The 13,567-nt window shown below is 40.8% G+C and overlaps 1 pseudogene; it reads right to left on the bottom strand.

The window, feature by feature from the left end:
* Positions 1 to 749: 749 nt before the first annotated feature.
* On the bottom strand, positions 750 to 1,643 carry LOC122896743 (annotated as a pseudogene).
* Between the last annotated feature and the right edge of the window lie 11,924 nt (positions 1,644 to 13,567).

Genomic DNA, 13,567 nt, shown 5'->3' with positions numbered 1-13,567 from the left:
CCTTTCAAAGGTCATTAAAACATTTCCTTATGAGTTTGTGACCCTTCCTTATGTATTTGTATCTCTTACTGACTGCTTAAGACATTTCTTAACATATTTGCGGCCCTTCCTGATGTATTTGAAACCCATCTTGTATGAGTCCCTTCCTGGTGTATCTAAAACTCTCCCTGATGACTTTGAGACCCTTCCTAACATATTTGAGACCCTTTATAACGTGTGTGAGGGACTTACCAATGCACTTGAGACCGTTCATAGTTTTTTGAGATTCTTCCAGATTATTTGGGGCCCTTTGTGACATATCTGAAACTTTTCATATCTGGACTGAGACTTTTTCTGATGTGTTTGACCCTCTTCTGACTATTCAAAACATTCCTTTCTGTTTTAGACACTTCCTTATTATTTACTACACTTCTTAACTTATTTGAGACTCTTCAAGAAGTACTTGAGATTTTTCTTGACTTGTTTGAGACTCCTTCTGACATATTTGAGACTATTTCTTTTTTTTTTTTTAAAGATTTTATTTATTTATTTGACAGAGAGAGAGATCACAATAGACAGAGAGGCAGGCAGAGAGAGAGGAAGGGAAGCAGGCTCCCTGCTGAGCAGAGAGCCCGACGCGGGGCTCGATCCCAGAACCCTGAGATCATGACCTGAGCCGAAGGCAGCGGCTTAACCCACTGAACCACCCTGGCGCCCTTTGAGACTATTTCTGACTTGCTTGAGACCTTTCCTGAGGTGTCTAAGGCTCCTCCTTACTATTTAAGAGTCTTCTGGTCTGACTGAGACACTTTTTGACATGTTTGAGATCCTTCCTTCTTTTTTTGTCACAAATAAGACTTTTTATTTGTCACCATTAAAAGCCTGAATTTTAAACAGATTTTCAGACTGGTGGCTTATATCCATCAGCTTGTTCAACTTTAGCACCTGCCTCATTCGCAGTAGTTTTTCAAGACTCTACTGTCACCATGAAACTCCCTGAGTTTTCCCAGTTCAAACTTGGGCTTCTTCATCATTTTTACTTTTCTAACGAAGATGCCATAGAGTGGATAAATACACTGGCAAACATTTTCTTTGTTTTTCCAATACTATCTGGAATCATTTTATTGGCCACTGTTTTTAAGTCATTTGCTCCTCTAGGGTCATGATTTACTTTATCTTCTGGCAATGTGTTGGTGCTAGGTATAAGAGCTGTTCCAAATCTGATTGTTGCAATTTTTAGTAAAACCAACACAGAGTAAGTGAAGCAAATAACCTTCAGTAGTCTTGACATTAACATGAGCTTCAATTGTGGGCTGCCATTTTTTGACTATGGAGCACATTTTGTCACAGATAAGATCCATGCCATGGAAGTAAGTCAGGCAGTCTTTGCCCTGAATACCCTCAGTGGTTAGCTTTAATTTTCCACCTGCAACTTCACCATTCTTCAGTCAGCAAGGTTCACTTCAAAAACGCTACCCTTGAGGCCATCAGATGCAGTTTTGGTTCCTTGAGTTCTTGTCATGAGTGTTTTTCCAGTATTTATTATTAATTGAACATAGCTGGTGCTTTCACATCATACCAATCTTTCTTAGAAATTGGATCACTTTCTTTCTGGCTCCCTTTTTGCTACCTTTTATAAAGCCCTTGATCTTGCCAACTGCCATGGTTCTTCTTGGAACATTTCCTTCTTTTTCTGAGACTCTTTCTGACTTCCCATCTTGACATGTTTTTGACCCTTTCCTACCTATTTCAGAGAGTCTTCCTGACTTATTTGACCCTCTTCCTGACATGAGTGTCTTCCTGATCTATGTGAGAGACTCATCCTTATGTATATAAGGACATTGAGACTTTTCCTGACATCTTTGAGACCCTTTTTGTTTTGTTTGAGACTCTTTCTGATAACAATAAGCCCCTTCCTAACTTCTTTGAGACCCTTGCTGATATGTTTGCAACCCTTTATGGTGTTTTTTAAGACCCATTGTGTTGTATTTGAGTCCTTTCCTGATTTCTTCTAAGTGCTGAATTAGTCCTGATGCAGTCTTAAGAGGAGGCAAAAAGACCTTTAGCCTCAGACTTGAAAGGATTTTTCTTCAAGTACTTAGTCAAAAAAAATGCCTGTAGGGGCACCTGGGTGGCTCAGTGGGTTAAGCTTCTGCCTTCGGCTCAGGTCATGATCTCAGAGTCCTGGGATTGAGTCCCGCATTGGGCTCTCTGCTTGGCAGGGAGCCCGCTTCCTCCTCTCTCTCTCTCTCTGCTTGCTTCTCTGCCAACTCGTGATCTCTCTCTGTCAAATAAATAAATATATTTTTTTAAAAATGCCTGTAACCATATATCAAGAAAAATCCATCAATGCTTTTTTCAACCTCAACAGCAAATGGACAATGGGAACTTTTATTGGTCATTTTTCTAGACTTTTAATGAAAATGTTCTTTTTTTAAAGAAAGATTTATTTATCTGACAGAGAGAGTACACATAAGCAAAGGGGCAGCAGGCAGAGGGAGAGGAAGTTGATTCCCCACTGAGCAGAGAGCCTGACGCAGGACTCCACCCCAGGACCCTAGGGTCATGACCTGAGAGGAAAGCAGATGCTTAACTGACTGAGCAACCCAGGTGCCCCTAATGAAAATTTTCTATAATTCTGCTTAAGTATCGGTGATTTTCATTAGAACATAGTTTTAGCTGTTGTCTCAGAGAGCCAAAATAATAATGTTTTACATAACAGAAAGCAGTTCATTTCTCTCTCATGTTAATACCTGAGCATGGGTAGTCCAGGGCTGCTCTGTCAGTACCATGGTGTTCTCAGGCTCCTCTGTCTTAGGAACTTCCATGCTGGGTGGAGCTTTGTCCATATGGTCCAGGATGGCTCATTAGCACATACCTTTTCCAGCCAACAGGAAGCAGGAAGAGATGTGGGGGCAGCAAACTCTGCCCTTTCAAGGACATGACCCACAACTTGCACATATCAGTTCTGCTCAAGTATGGTTAACCATAATGCAGTCACATGACCATACCTAGCTGTAACAGAAGCTGGGTAATGTAGTCTCTATTCTGGGAGGCCATTTTACCTTCTTAAGTTCAGCGTTTCTATTACCACACACACACACAAAGGTATTTGGGGGAACAATTAAAAGTCTATTCACAGCCTCTTGTTTTGAAACGTGGAAATTTCTAATTTGGCCAAGAAAATCAATTCCCTCCTCTAAGTAAGAGGAAAAAAGGATTTTCCCTCTTTTCTTTTCCTTAACTTCGTAGGTCCTGAGAAGAATAGTTTCTAATTCTAAACCATGAAAATCGAAGGGGAAAAGGTTGCCTAAAAGGAAGTGTTTATTTGTAATTAAAAAAAAAAAAGTGCCTTGGGCTATTACACTAGTACCTAAAGACCAGCCTGAATTTTGTAATTGAACATCTATGCATGCAGCAAAAGCATAAAACATTTTGAGAGGCAAAATATCAGATCACCATCTGGACCATAAATAATTTACGTATTTTAGATACTCAGAAATCACATGGGTCAGGAACAAATACTATACTAAATCTCAGGGAGAAAAAAAAATTCTCTAAACATTATATTTGTGAATTCAATTTAAAGCCTAATGACAGTTCTGCGAATTGGATCAAAATGCAGGAAAGAGCCCTAGTGTTTATGTGAAACTAAATGAACATTATTCTTGGTTTTTAAAAATATACAAAAGAATAGCTGATTAAGCTTAAATCTCTACAATCTGGTCATGGAGAGCAGCTGGAATTGGATTCCATATCCAGTGCACTATCTTTGGGTAAGACTTTGAGATAAAACTCTTATCAGATCCTGACCTAACAGTGACTTTACACGCAGGGCCACAAGTTTGTGAAATATGGTCAGTGCTTTAGCTGTTTTCAAGAGAGTTTGTTGAGGTGCCTATTCCAGTATACCACAATAGAGACAGAACATGGCAGAGAGTTTAGAGGTTGGTCCTGGTTGGAGCAGCAGGCTGCCCCAGATCCTGTGGGTGGAGCATGGATGGGGGCAGGGGACAGGGTCAAACTGGACATTGTTCTATACAGGCCATCAAGTAACTGAGTAAGGCCCACCCACATTACAGAGGGCAGTGTATTTTACTCAGAGTCCACCAATTTAAATGTTAACCCCATCCAAAAATTCCCTCAGAGAAACACTCAGAATAATGTTTGACCAAATATGTTGGCACCCCATGGCCCAGCCAAGTTGACACATATAGTTAATCATCACAGGAACGTGAGGGCGGGTTGAAGAAAGACCTTGAATGCTAGGCTAGTATTTAGGCTGTGAGAACCTCTAAAGATTTAAAGGCCAGAGGATTGGAATGAGGAAGCCTGGAGGCAGAGAGAGAATTTAGGAGACTACAGTGATCGTCCAGGCAAGAGGGAAGGCAGGGCAATTACAGCAAGCCTGGAGGGGATAAAACAGAGGCAAGCAATATGGAACTTATAAGACTTGGCAATTGACCAGTCCTGGGGGGGCGGGGTGGGGGGCGGGTGAAGGAAAGTATGCACAGAATGACTCTGTGATTTCAAATGTAGGTAACTAGGAGGCTGGTGAAGCCACAGAGAGAAATGGGGGAACTGGGGGAGAGAAGATGGCTGTCTCCCTGGGGACTGCTCTGATTGAAGGGCTTAGGGCATGTTCAGGTTATCAGTATGTAACAAACCACCCTGAAATGGTGACTTACAACAAATACTTTATTTTGCTCACAAATCTGAAGGTGACTGGGCTCACAGAGCAATTCTCACTCCGCACAATGATGCATTGTATTAACTTTGTGTTGGTAACAGTAAATTAATTCTTCACAGAAGATTTATTAAGTGGAGGGTGAAAGTAAACATCGATAGCATCTTTTCTGCACATTACCTACTGAACTACTTTTTTAAAAACTGATTGCCATTTTTATCTACTGACACTGATTAATTTTAGATCCTACTTTGTTGCCCTAAAAGAGAGGAAGAAAATGATCTACTGTTTGTGCCTCTCCTGTGCCCAGCAAGTATTCCGAGTTAGAGTAAGAAATGTCTAGCCCATGCTTTAAAATTAGAACTCAGTTAAGTGAATTTTAGATGTCCCTTTGATCTTAGTTCTATTGGATTTCATTTGTTAAATATTTTAGAACCAGCTTGAAATTTTTTTTTTTTTTTTAAGATTTTATTTGCTAGAGAGAGAGAGCTCGAGAGCTAACAAGAGCGCAAGCAGGGGGAGCAGCCGGCAGAGGGCCACTCTGGGACTCGATCCCAGGACACTGGGATCATGACCTGAGCCTAAGGCAGACGCTTAACCGACTGAGCCACCCAGGTGCCCCCAGTTTGAAAATACTTAAAACAACTTTACTCTGGCATAATTTACTACCATAAAATTCACCCAGTTTTAAATGGCAATTCAGTGATGTGGAGTGAATTTATTGAATGGTGCAGCCATCACCATAATACAGTTTTAGAACATTTGTATTATCCTAGGCTCAGGCAACCTTTGACTCTAGATTTACCTTTTCTGGACTTTTTATATAAATGGAATCATACGGCATATACTCTTGAGTCTGGCTTTTTTCACTTAACATGATGTTTTTAAGATTCGGGCATGTTGTAGTCTATGTCGGGACTTCGTTCCTGTTTGATAACAAAATAATATTCCATTGTATGAGTATACCACAATTTGTTTATCCATTCATCAGTGGGTGGATAGTTGGGTTGTTTTCAACTGGTGGCTATTGTGAATAATACTGTTATGAATATTTGCATGCAAGTATTTTGAGGACATACACTTTCATTTCTCATGTGTAGATGCCTAAGAGAGGAATTGCTGAGGATGGTAAATTTATGTTTAACTATTTAAGAAACCACCAAACTATTTAACAGGTTGTTGTATCGTTTTTTTTCATACCCTCCAGCCATGTATGACGGTTCCCATTTCTCTACCTTCTTGCTTGTATTTCTTACTATCATTTTGATTCTAGCCATCCTAGTGGGTGTGAAGTGGTATCTCATTATGGTTTTGATTTTCATTTCCCTCAGAACAATGATGTTGAACATCATTTCATGTGTTTATTAGCCATTTGTACTTCCTCTTTGGTAAAATGTCTATCCCAGTCCTTTGCTCATTTTCAATTGGGTTGTCTTTTGAAAATTGAGTCATAAGTGTTTTTACTTCCAGGCTGAAATTTAATAGAATCCATACGATATTTCGGAAAAACAATACAGCATTATGTTTCAAATGCCCTAGAATTTATTTATTTTTGCTTATCCTGCCAAGTGGGCATCATGGTGAATGCTATGATGCATTACCCAGATTTTATCTCTTATTGTCGAACTTCAAGAGTATGGTCAGCAGACAGTGCTTAGATGTCCACCCTCCAGGGTCTACCTCAGCTGCATAAAATCACCAGGGCAGCCCACACTCGGTGACTGATCATTGCAGGGGTATAAAGGTGCAGCCTTTTCTGCCCATCTTTGGAGGATTCTACAGGACTGTTCTAACTGCAGGGCTCCCTGTAGGATCAGCCAAGTATGCCATCAGGCCTGCATTGAAACTTGACTTCTTCCTCTACCCAATCCTACTTTCTTCCCCTCCCAATACCCGCAGGTGTGGATTCTAAGAGCACTTTTTCCAACTTTATTGAAATATAATTGACATATAACATTGTATAAATTTAAGGTGTACAGTGTGTTGATTTGATACATTTTTTAAGGTTATATTTTTAAGTAATCTCTGCACCCAGTGTGGAGCTCAAACTCAAAACCCTGAGATGGAGAGTCATATGCTCTACCAACTGAGCAAGCCAGGCTCCTGATACATTAATATATTGTGAAATGGCTACCACCATAGCATTAGTTAACATCTCCATCCCATCACATAATTACCACTTTTTAATGGTGAAAACATTTAAGGTTTATTGTCTTAGCAACTCTCAAGTATAAAATAAAGTATTTTTAGCTATAATCACTGTTCTGTACATTGGATCCCCAGAACCTGTTAATATTATAACTGGATGTTTGCACCCTTTGACCGATATCTCCCCATTTCACCCACCTCCAGCCCCTGGTAACTACCACTCCACTCTGTTTCCCTTAGTTCAGCTTTTTCAGAATCCGTATATAAGTGACATCATTCAATATTTGTCTTTCTCTGTCTGACTTATTTCATTTAGCATTATGACCATGAGTTTCATCCAAGTTGTTGCGAAAGACTGGATTTCCTTCTTTTTAAAAATATTTTATTTATTTATTTGACACAGAAAGAGAGAGAGGGAACACAAGCAGGGGAAGTGGAAGAGGGAGAAGCAGGCTTCCCGCTGAGCAGGGAGCCTGATGCAGGGCTCCTACCCAGGATCTGGGATCATGACCTGAGCCAAAGGTAGATGCTTAATGACTGAGCCACTTGGGTGCCCCTTTTCTTCTTTATCAAAGCTGAATAATATGCCTGTGTCAAACGCTTACCACCCAGGCACCCCTCACTATGATTTTGATTCACATTTCCCTGATGATTAGTGTTGTCAAGCACCTTCTCCTGTATCTGTTGGCCATTTGTATGATTTCCTTCAAAAAATCTCTATTTGGGTTCTTTTTTTTTTAATTTAACTTTTTTTTTTTTTGCTATTGAGTTATGCAAGTTCTTTATATCTTTTAGATATTAGCACCTTATCAGATATATGATTCATAAATATTTCCTCTCATCCTGTAGGTTACCTTTGCATTTTGTTGATTGTTTCTTTTGCTATGCAGAAGCTTTTGAATTTGATGTAGTCCCATATGTCTATTTTTTATTTTGTTTGTTTGTGCTTTTGGTGTCATGTGCAGGAAAGCACTGCCAAGACCAATGTCAAGGAGTTGTTTTCCCATGTTTTGTTCTAGAAGTTTTACAGTTTCAGGTCTCATGTTTAAGTCTATAATCCATTTCATGTTAATTTTTTGTGAGGGATCCAATATAATTCTTCTGCATATGGTTATCCAGTTTTCCCCACACCATTCATCAGAGACTATCCTTTCCCCAATTAGTATTTTTTGCTCCCTTATCAAATATTAGTGTGCAAGTTTATTTCTGGGCTCCTGATGCTGTTCCATTGGTCACTGTGTCTGTTTTTATGCCAGTACCACATGTTTTGATTTCTACAGCTTTATAGTATAGTTTGAAATCAGGAAATGCGATGCCTCCAACTTTGTTCTTCCTTCTCAGAATTGCCTTGACTATTAGGGGTCTTTTGTGGTTCCATACAAATTTCAAGATTGTTTGTTCTAGTCCTGTGAAAATTGCCATTGGAATTTTTATGGGATTGTATTGAATCTGTAGATAGCTTTGGCTAGTGTGGACATTTTAACAATATATTAATATTTCCAATTCATGAGCACAGAGTATCTTTACATTTACTTGAGTCTTCTTCAATTTCTTTTATAAAAGTCTTATAGTTTCCAGTTTACAGATCTTTCACCTCCTTGCTTTAATATATTACCAAGTATTTTATTGGTTCTGATGCTATTGTGAATGGGATTGTTTTCTTTATTTCTTTCAGATGCTTTCTTGTTAGTGTATAGAAACACAACTGTTTTCTGTATGTTGATTTTGTATCCTGCAACTTTACTGAATCTGTTGATTAGTTCTAGCAGTCTTGGGGGGCATCTTTAGGATTTTCTGTATATAAGACCATATCATATGCAAACAAAGACAGTTTTACTTCTTCCTTTCCATTTTGGATGCCTTTTATTTCTTTTTCTTGACTCCCTGCTAAGAGGGGATTTTTTTTTTTAAGATTTATTTATTAAAAAAAAAAAAAGATTTATTTCTTTATCTTTAGAGAGAGCACATGGTGGGAGGGACAGTGGGAGAAGGAGAGAGAGACTCAAGCAGACTCCACACTGACAGTGTAGCCCACACCTGAGAGGAAACGAAGAGTCAGACACCCAATGGACTGTGCCACCCAGGGACCCCACTAAGAACACTTTTTTTTTTTTTTTTAAGATTTTATTTATTTGACAGAGAGAGACACAGCAAGAGGGGAAACACAAGCAAGGAGAATAGGAAAGGGAGAAGTAGGCTTCCTGGCTGAGCAAGGAGCCCAGTGTGGGGCTGGATCCCAGGACTCTAGGATTGTGACCTGAGCCAAAGACAGATGCTTAATGACTGAGCCACCAGAGGCCCCTAAGAACACTTCTTTTTTTTTTTTTAAAGATTTTATTTATTTATTTGACAGAGAGAGATCACAAGTAGGCAGAGAGGCAGGCAGAGAGAGAGGAGGAAACAGGCTCCCTGCTGAGCAGAGAGCCCGATGTGGGGCTCGATCCCAGGACCCTGGGATCATGACCTGAGCCAAAGGCAGAAGCTTTAACCCACTGAGCCAACCAGGCGCCCCCCCCAACAAGAATACTTCTTAATAAATATCCTGCAGTAACTATAAACTCTATCTCAGAGTCAGTTTCAGAGTCAGAACCCAAATTACCACAGGCAACTTTCATTTTAATTCCCCAAAGATTGGTACACTCACATACAGAGCCATTCACATATATTATCACTTGTTGACTGGCCCAGATATGGGCTCCTGACCCAAGATGGGCCCCTGAGAGTCTTTCCCCAGGGGTATTGAACTTGGGAATTGGAGAGTCTTAGTTGCTAACCCCTCTGTGGTAAAAACCTGGAAAATAGGAGGGTAGGAAAGAGTAACACGGACATTTCTGGTTCCTCATGCCTCACATGTTTCCTAGGGAACCTAGAATCATGATGAAGCCTTGCTGAACACCTGGAGATGGGGGCCCTTGGAAGGTTTTTTTATGTTAATGATTGATGATTTTGTTATGTACACCTGGAGCAATGGACCATTCTGTTCTAGCTTGTCGGTATTGCTTTGCACAAACATCAAGATTGATGACGCGCACCAAATGAGAACCAGCTGTCCAGATGGGCTTTGAGAGAGGATAAAAGCAGCATGAATGTCCACTTTCTGGGCTACGTGGCCAAGGAGGAAGCTGGCATGCTTACCTATCTGAAATATGCATTCTACCATCAGGACAGCCATGCACCTGTCTTCTCTAAACTCTACAGTGAACCCAGCAAGTCTCCTGCAGTCTTTTGATTTTAGAGCCAGACCTAAGAATAACAAATGGCAGCCTAGAGACAGTAATATCTCTGCCTTGACACTCATTTTTCCTCCCAAAGCTCATCTACCACAAGAGTTCAGATTACATCTAACTGTCCCAGAATCATCTTAGTTACACACATCTATATTAACCCACAGGCAAATTTTGAACCTTGGACCTCTTTGAACATCTTTCTAGTCAAATAAAGTTTATTCAAAAAAGATAGAGACAGTGCTCACAAATATCCAAGTCATGGGGCACCTGGTGGCTCAGTGGGTTAAGCCTCTGCCTTCGGCCCAGGTCATGATCTCAGGGTCCTAGGATCAAGCCCCGTGTCGGGCTCTCTGCTCGGTGGGGAGCCTGCTTACCCCCCACCCCACTGCCTGCCCCTCTGCCTACTTGTGATCTCTCTCTCTGTCAAATAAATGAATAAAATCTTAAAAAAAAAGAATCCAAGTCATACATCAGTGAATTCTTCTTTAAACATGGATTGCTTTTTCTAATCATAAAAGTAGTAAATATTCACTGTTAAAAAAAAAAATCCTTATGAAATACAGAAAAATACAAAGGAGAAAAAAATAAGATAAAAGACAACTATAATCCTACCACTCAGGGACCACCATTTCAAATATATTGGTTAGTTATTTTAATTGTTTCTCCTTGCACACATATAGATATGCACATATTACCTCTACAAAACTGGGATCCCACGATGCATACTGTTTTGAAACCTGCCTCTCTCATTCAACAGAATATGTACCCTAATCATTTCTAGGCTCCATTAGAAAGAAACCGGGCGCCTGGGTGGCTCAGTGGGTTAAGCCGCTGCCTTCGGCTCAGGTCATGATCTCAGGGTCCTGGGATCGAGTCCCACATCGGGCTCTCTGCTCAGCGGGGAGCCTGCTTCCCTCTCTCTCTCTCTGCCTGCCTCTCTGTCTACTTGTAATCTCTGTCTGTCAAATAAACAAATAAAATCTTTTAAAAAAAAAAAAAAAAAAAAGAAAGAAAGAAACCTCAGGGACACCTGGGTGGCTCGGTGGGTTAAAGCCTCTGCCTTCAGCTCAGGTCATGATCCCAGGGGTCCTGGGATCGAGCCCCACATTGGGCTCTCAGCTCAGCAGGGAGCCTGGTTCCCCCTTTCTCTCTGCCTGCCTCTCTGCCTACTTGTGATCTTTCTCTGTCAAATAAATAAATAATTTTTTTTTAAAGTTGTGAATGTCACAATTTATAAAAACAAAGAAAGAAAGAAAGAAAGAAAGAAACCTCACAACCTACTTAATCACATCCTTGCTTCCAGACATCCAAGCTGCCTCCCAGTATTGGTTAGTATCAAAAATCCTGCTAAGAACCCTAATCCTTGTACACTTTTCAGTTTATTTTTGTTACCCAGATGACCCCAGGTCCTCCAGCCTACACAGTTAATCTTTTCCTTTAATATCTAAATAAAATGCTAAGGACTCCTTCCAGAAGCCAAGGCAAGCCCAGCATCTCCCTCAAAGTCACCTAAGGGCCTCCAGAGGGTTCCATTTCTCCTGGTCACCTCCCACTCCATTTTCCTGTTTATCCCTCCAAACATTTCACCTTATTGGGCATTTTACCTTGGGCACTCTTTCAACATGACTCTCTCCCCTCTTCCTTCATCGGCCCAAAGTGCCACTAGACCATGGCAGTCATGGGTGGCTGACTTTTACTGAAGTTTGGGGGAAATGAAAGCCAGTCACAACACAGCAAGAAATAACTTCAAATTCACACCAGATATTACTGTCTCTAGAAAGTTACTGGCCATTCTCCACTATATGGGGACTTTTTATTCGTGATGTTTCTTCATGGACCCTGAGCCCTGCCATGTTCCTGGGACCTTCTGCTCTCTCCGTTGACCATATTATGTCTTCTCTTTTTCCTCTGTACCTAAACTGTTCACTTCCTCACTCTAGTAGCCCTGAAAATTCTAAATGCCTCCTACTTTAGCATTATTTAATCCCTCACACATCCCAAGAAACCAGTTCCTCCTCAAAACATTTTCTTCATTTGGCTTCCAAGACACTACATTCTTCTGGTTTCCTTCCTTCCTTACTGACCACTCCCCAGCTTCCTTTACTGGTTCATTGCCCTCCTCCTGACTTCTAAACACCAAGGTGTCCCAGGACTGAGATTTTTACCTCTTTTCTAACTTAACTCATTCCCAAATGATCACATCCAGTCTAATGGGTATATGAGTACCCTCTATACACTAATGATTCTCAAGTATATATCTTCTGCTCTGACCTCTAGCCTCAGATGCCTAATTGCCTACCCAGCTTCTTCACTTGGATGCCTAATATGCATCTCGAAGTTAATCTTTCCAAAACTAAATTTTGCATTACTCCTAAATCTGTTCTTCACCTGGCAGTCCCCATCTCAGTACACGCCAGCTCCATTCTTCCACTTGCTCAGGCCAAAAGCTTGGAGTCATCCTTGACTCTTGTTATTCTCTCACAACTCATATTTTTCCTGGTAGGAAATCCTGTCAGCGCTGACTTCAAAGTATTTGCTGGCTCTGACTACCCCTCAACTCCTCTACTGCTAACCTATCCTGTTCCCAGACTCCTGATAGCCTCCTTCCTGGACCTCTGCATTTGATCCCAACTGGTCTCTCTGCTTCCACTCTTGTCCATCTACAATTTACTTTCCATAAATATCCTTTCAGTACTTATGCCAGCAAAAGTCACATTCCAGTTCAGAACTTTCCAGTGGCTTCCCATATGACTTGACCCAAATCAAAAGCCCTTGTGGTTTGTAACCTGGCTCCCTCTCCAACTTCAGCTACTACCACCCTCCCGACTTGCCCACTGTGGTACAGTCACACTGGTCTCCCCTGTGTCCCTTAAATAAAGAAACTCTTTCTCATCCTGGGGCCTGTACACTCATCATTCCCCTTCCTGAGATGTTCTGACTCCAGATCACAGTATACTATCCTGCCTCTGTTCATGCATGTTGCTGAGCAAATGGCACCTCCTCAGGGAAGCCTTCCTTGACCACCTTATCTAAAAAGAGCACCCATATCATTCTGTAATCCTTGACACTGCTATATTTTCCCTCATGGTGCTTTACCTGACATTTGATTACATTGTTCATTTTTGTATTGTCTCTTACCCCCATGAGGACAGGAACTGGTCTGTTTTTATTGCTGTATTCCCATAATCTGGACTAGGAATTGACACTGAGGAGGAGCTCCACACATTCTTATTAAGTCTCTTAGTTTACATTATGCCGTTCCAAGTTCTTCCCCAATTAGAACATACCATCAAGGTTCCTACAGGTGCTTTCTTTAACACAAGACACAACCACCTCTAACATGAAGTTTGCTCACCTCTGGAATGCAGTTACACTTTTCTATATAAATGGAGCACTGGTTTCAGATAAACTCACACTAGTGGAGTTACTAGGTCATGAGCCAGATTTCCAAATTATCCTCTAGAGAGGTCAACACTAATCACTCTCCCATCAGCAGTACTCTCTCTATTCCAGTGTATTCTGGGCC

Source organism: Neovison vison, chromosome X (genome assembly GCF_020171115.1).
Source record: "Neovison vison isolate M4711 chromosome X, ASM_NN_V1, whole genome shotgun sequence".
NCBI classification, from domain to species: Eukaryota; Metazoa; Chordata; class Mammalia; order Carnivora; family Mustelidae; genus Neogale; species Neogale vison.
This window is presented reverse-complemented; position numbering and strand designations above follow the sequence as displayed.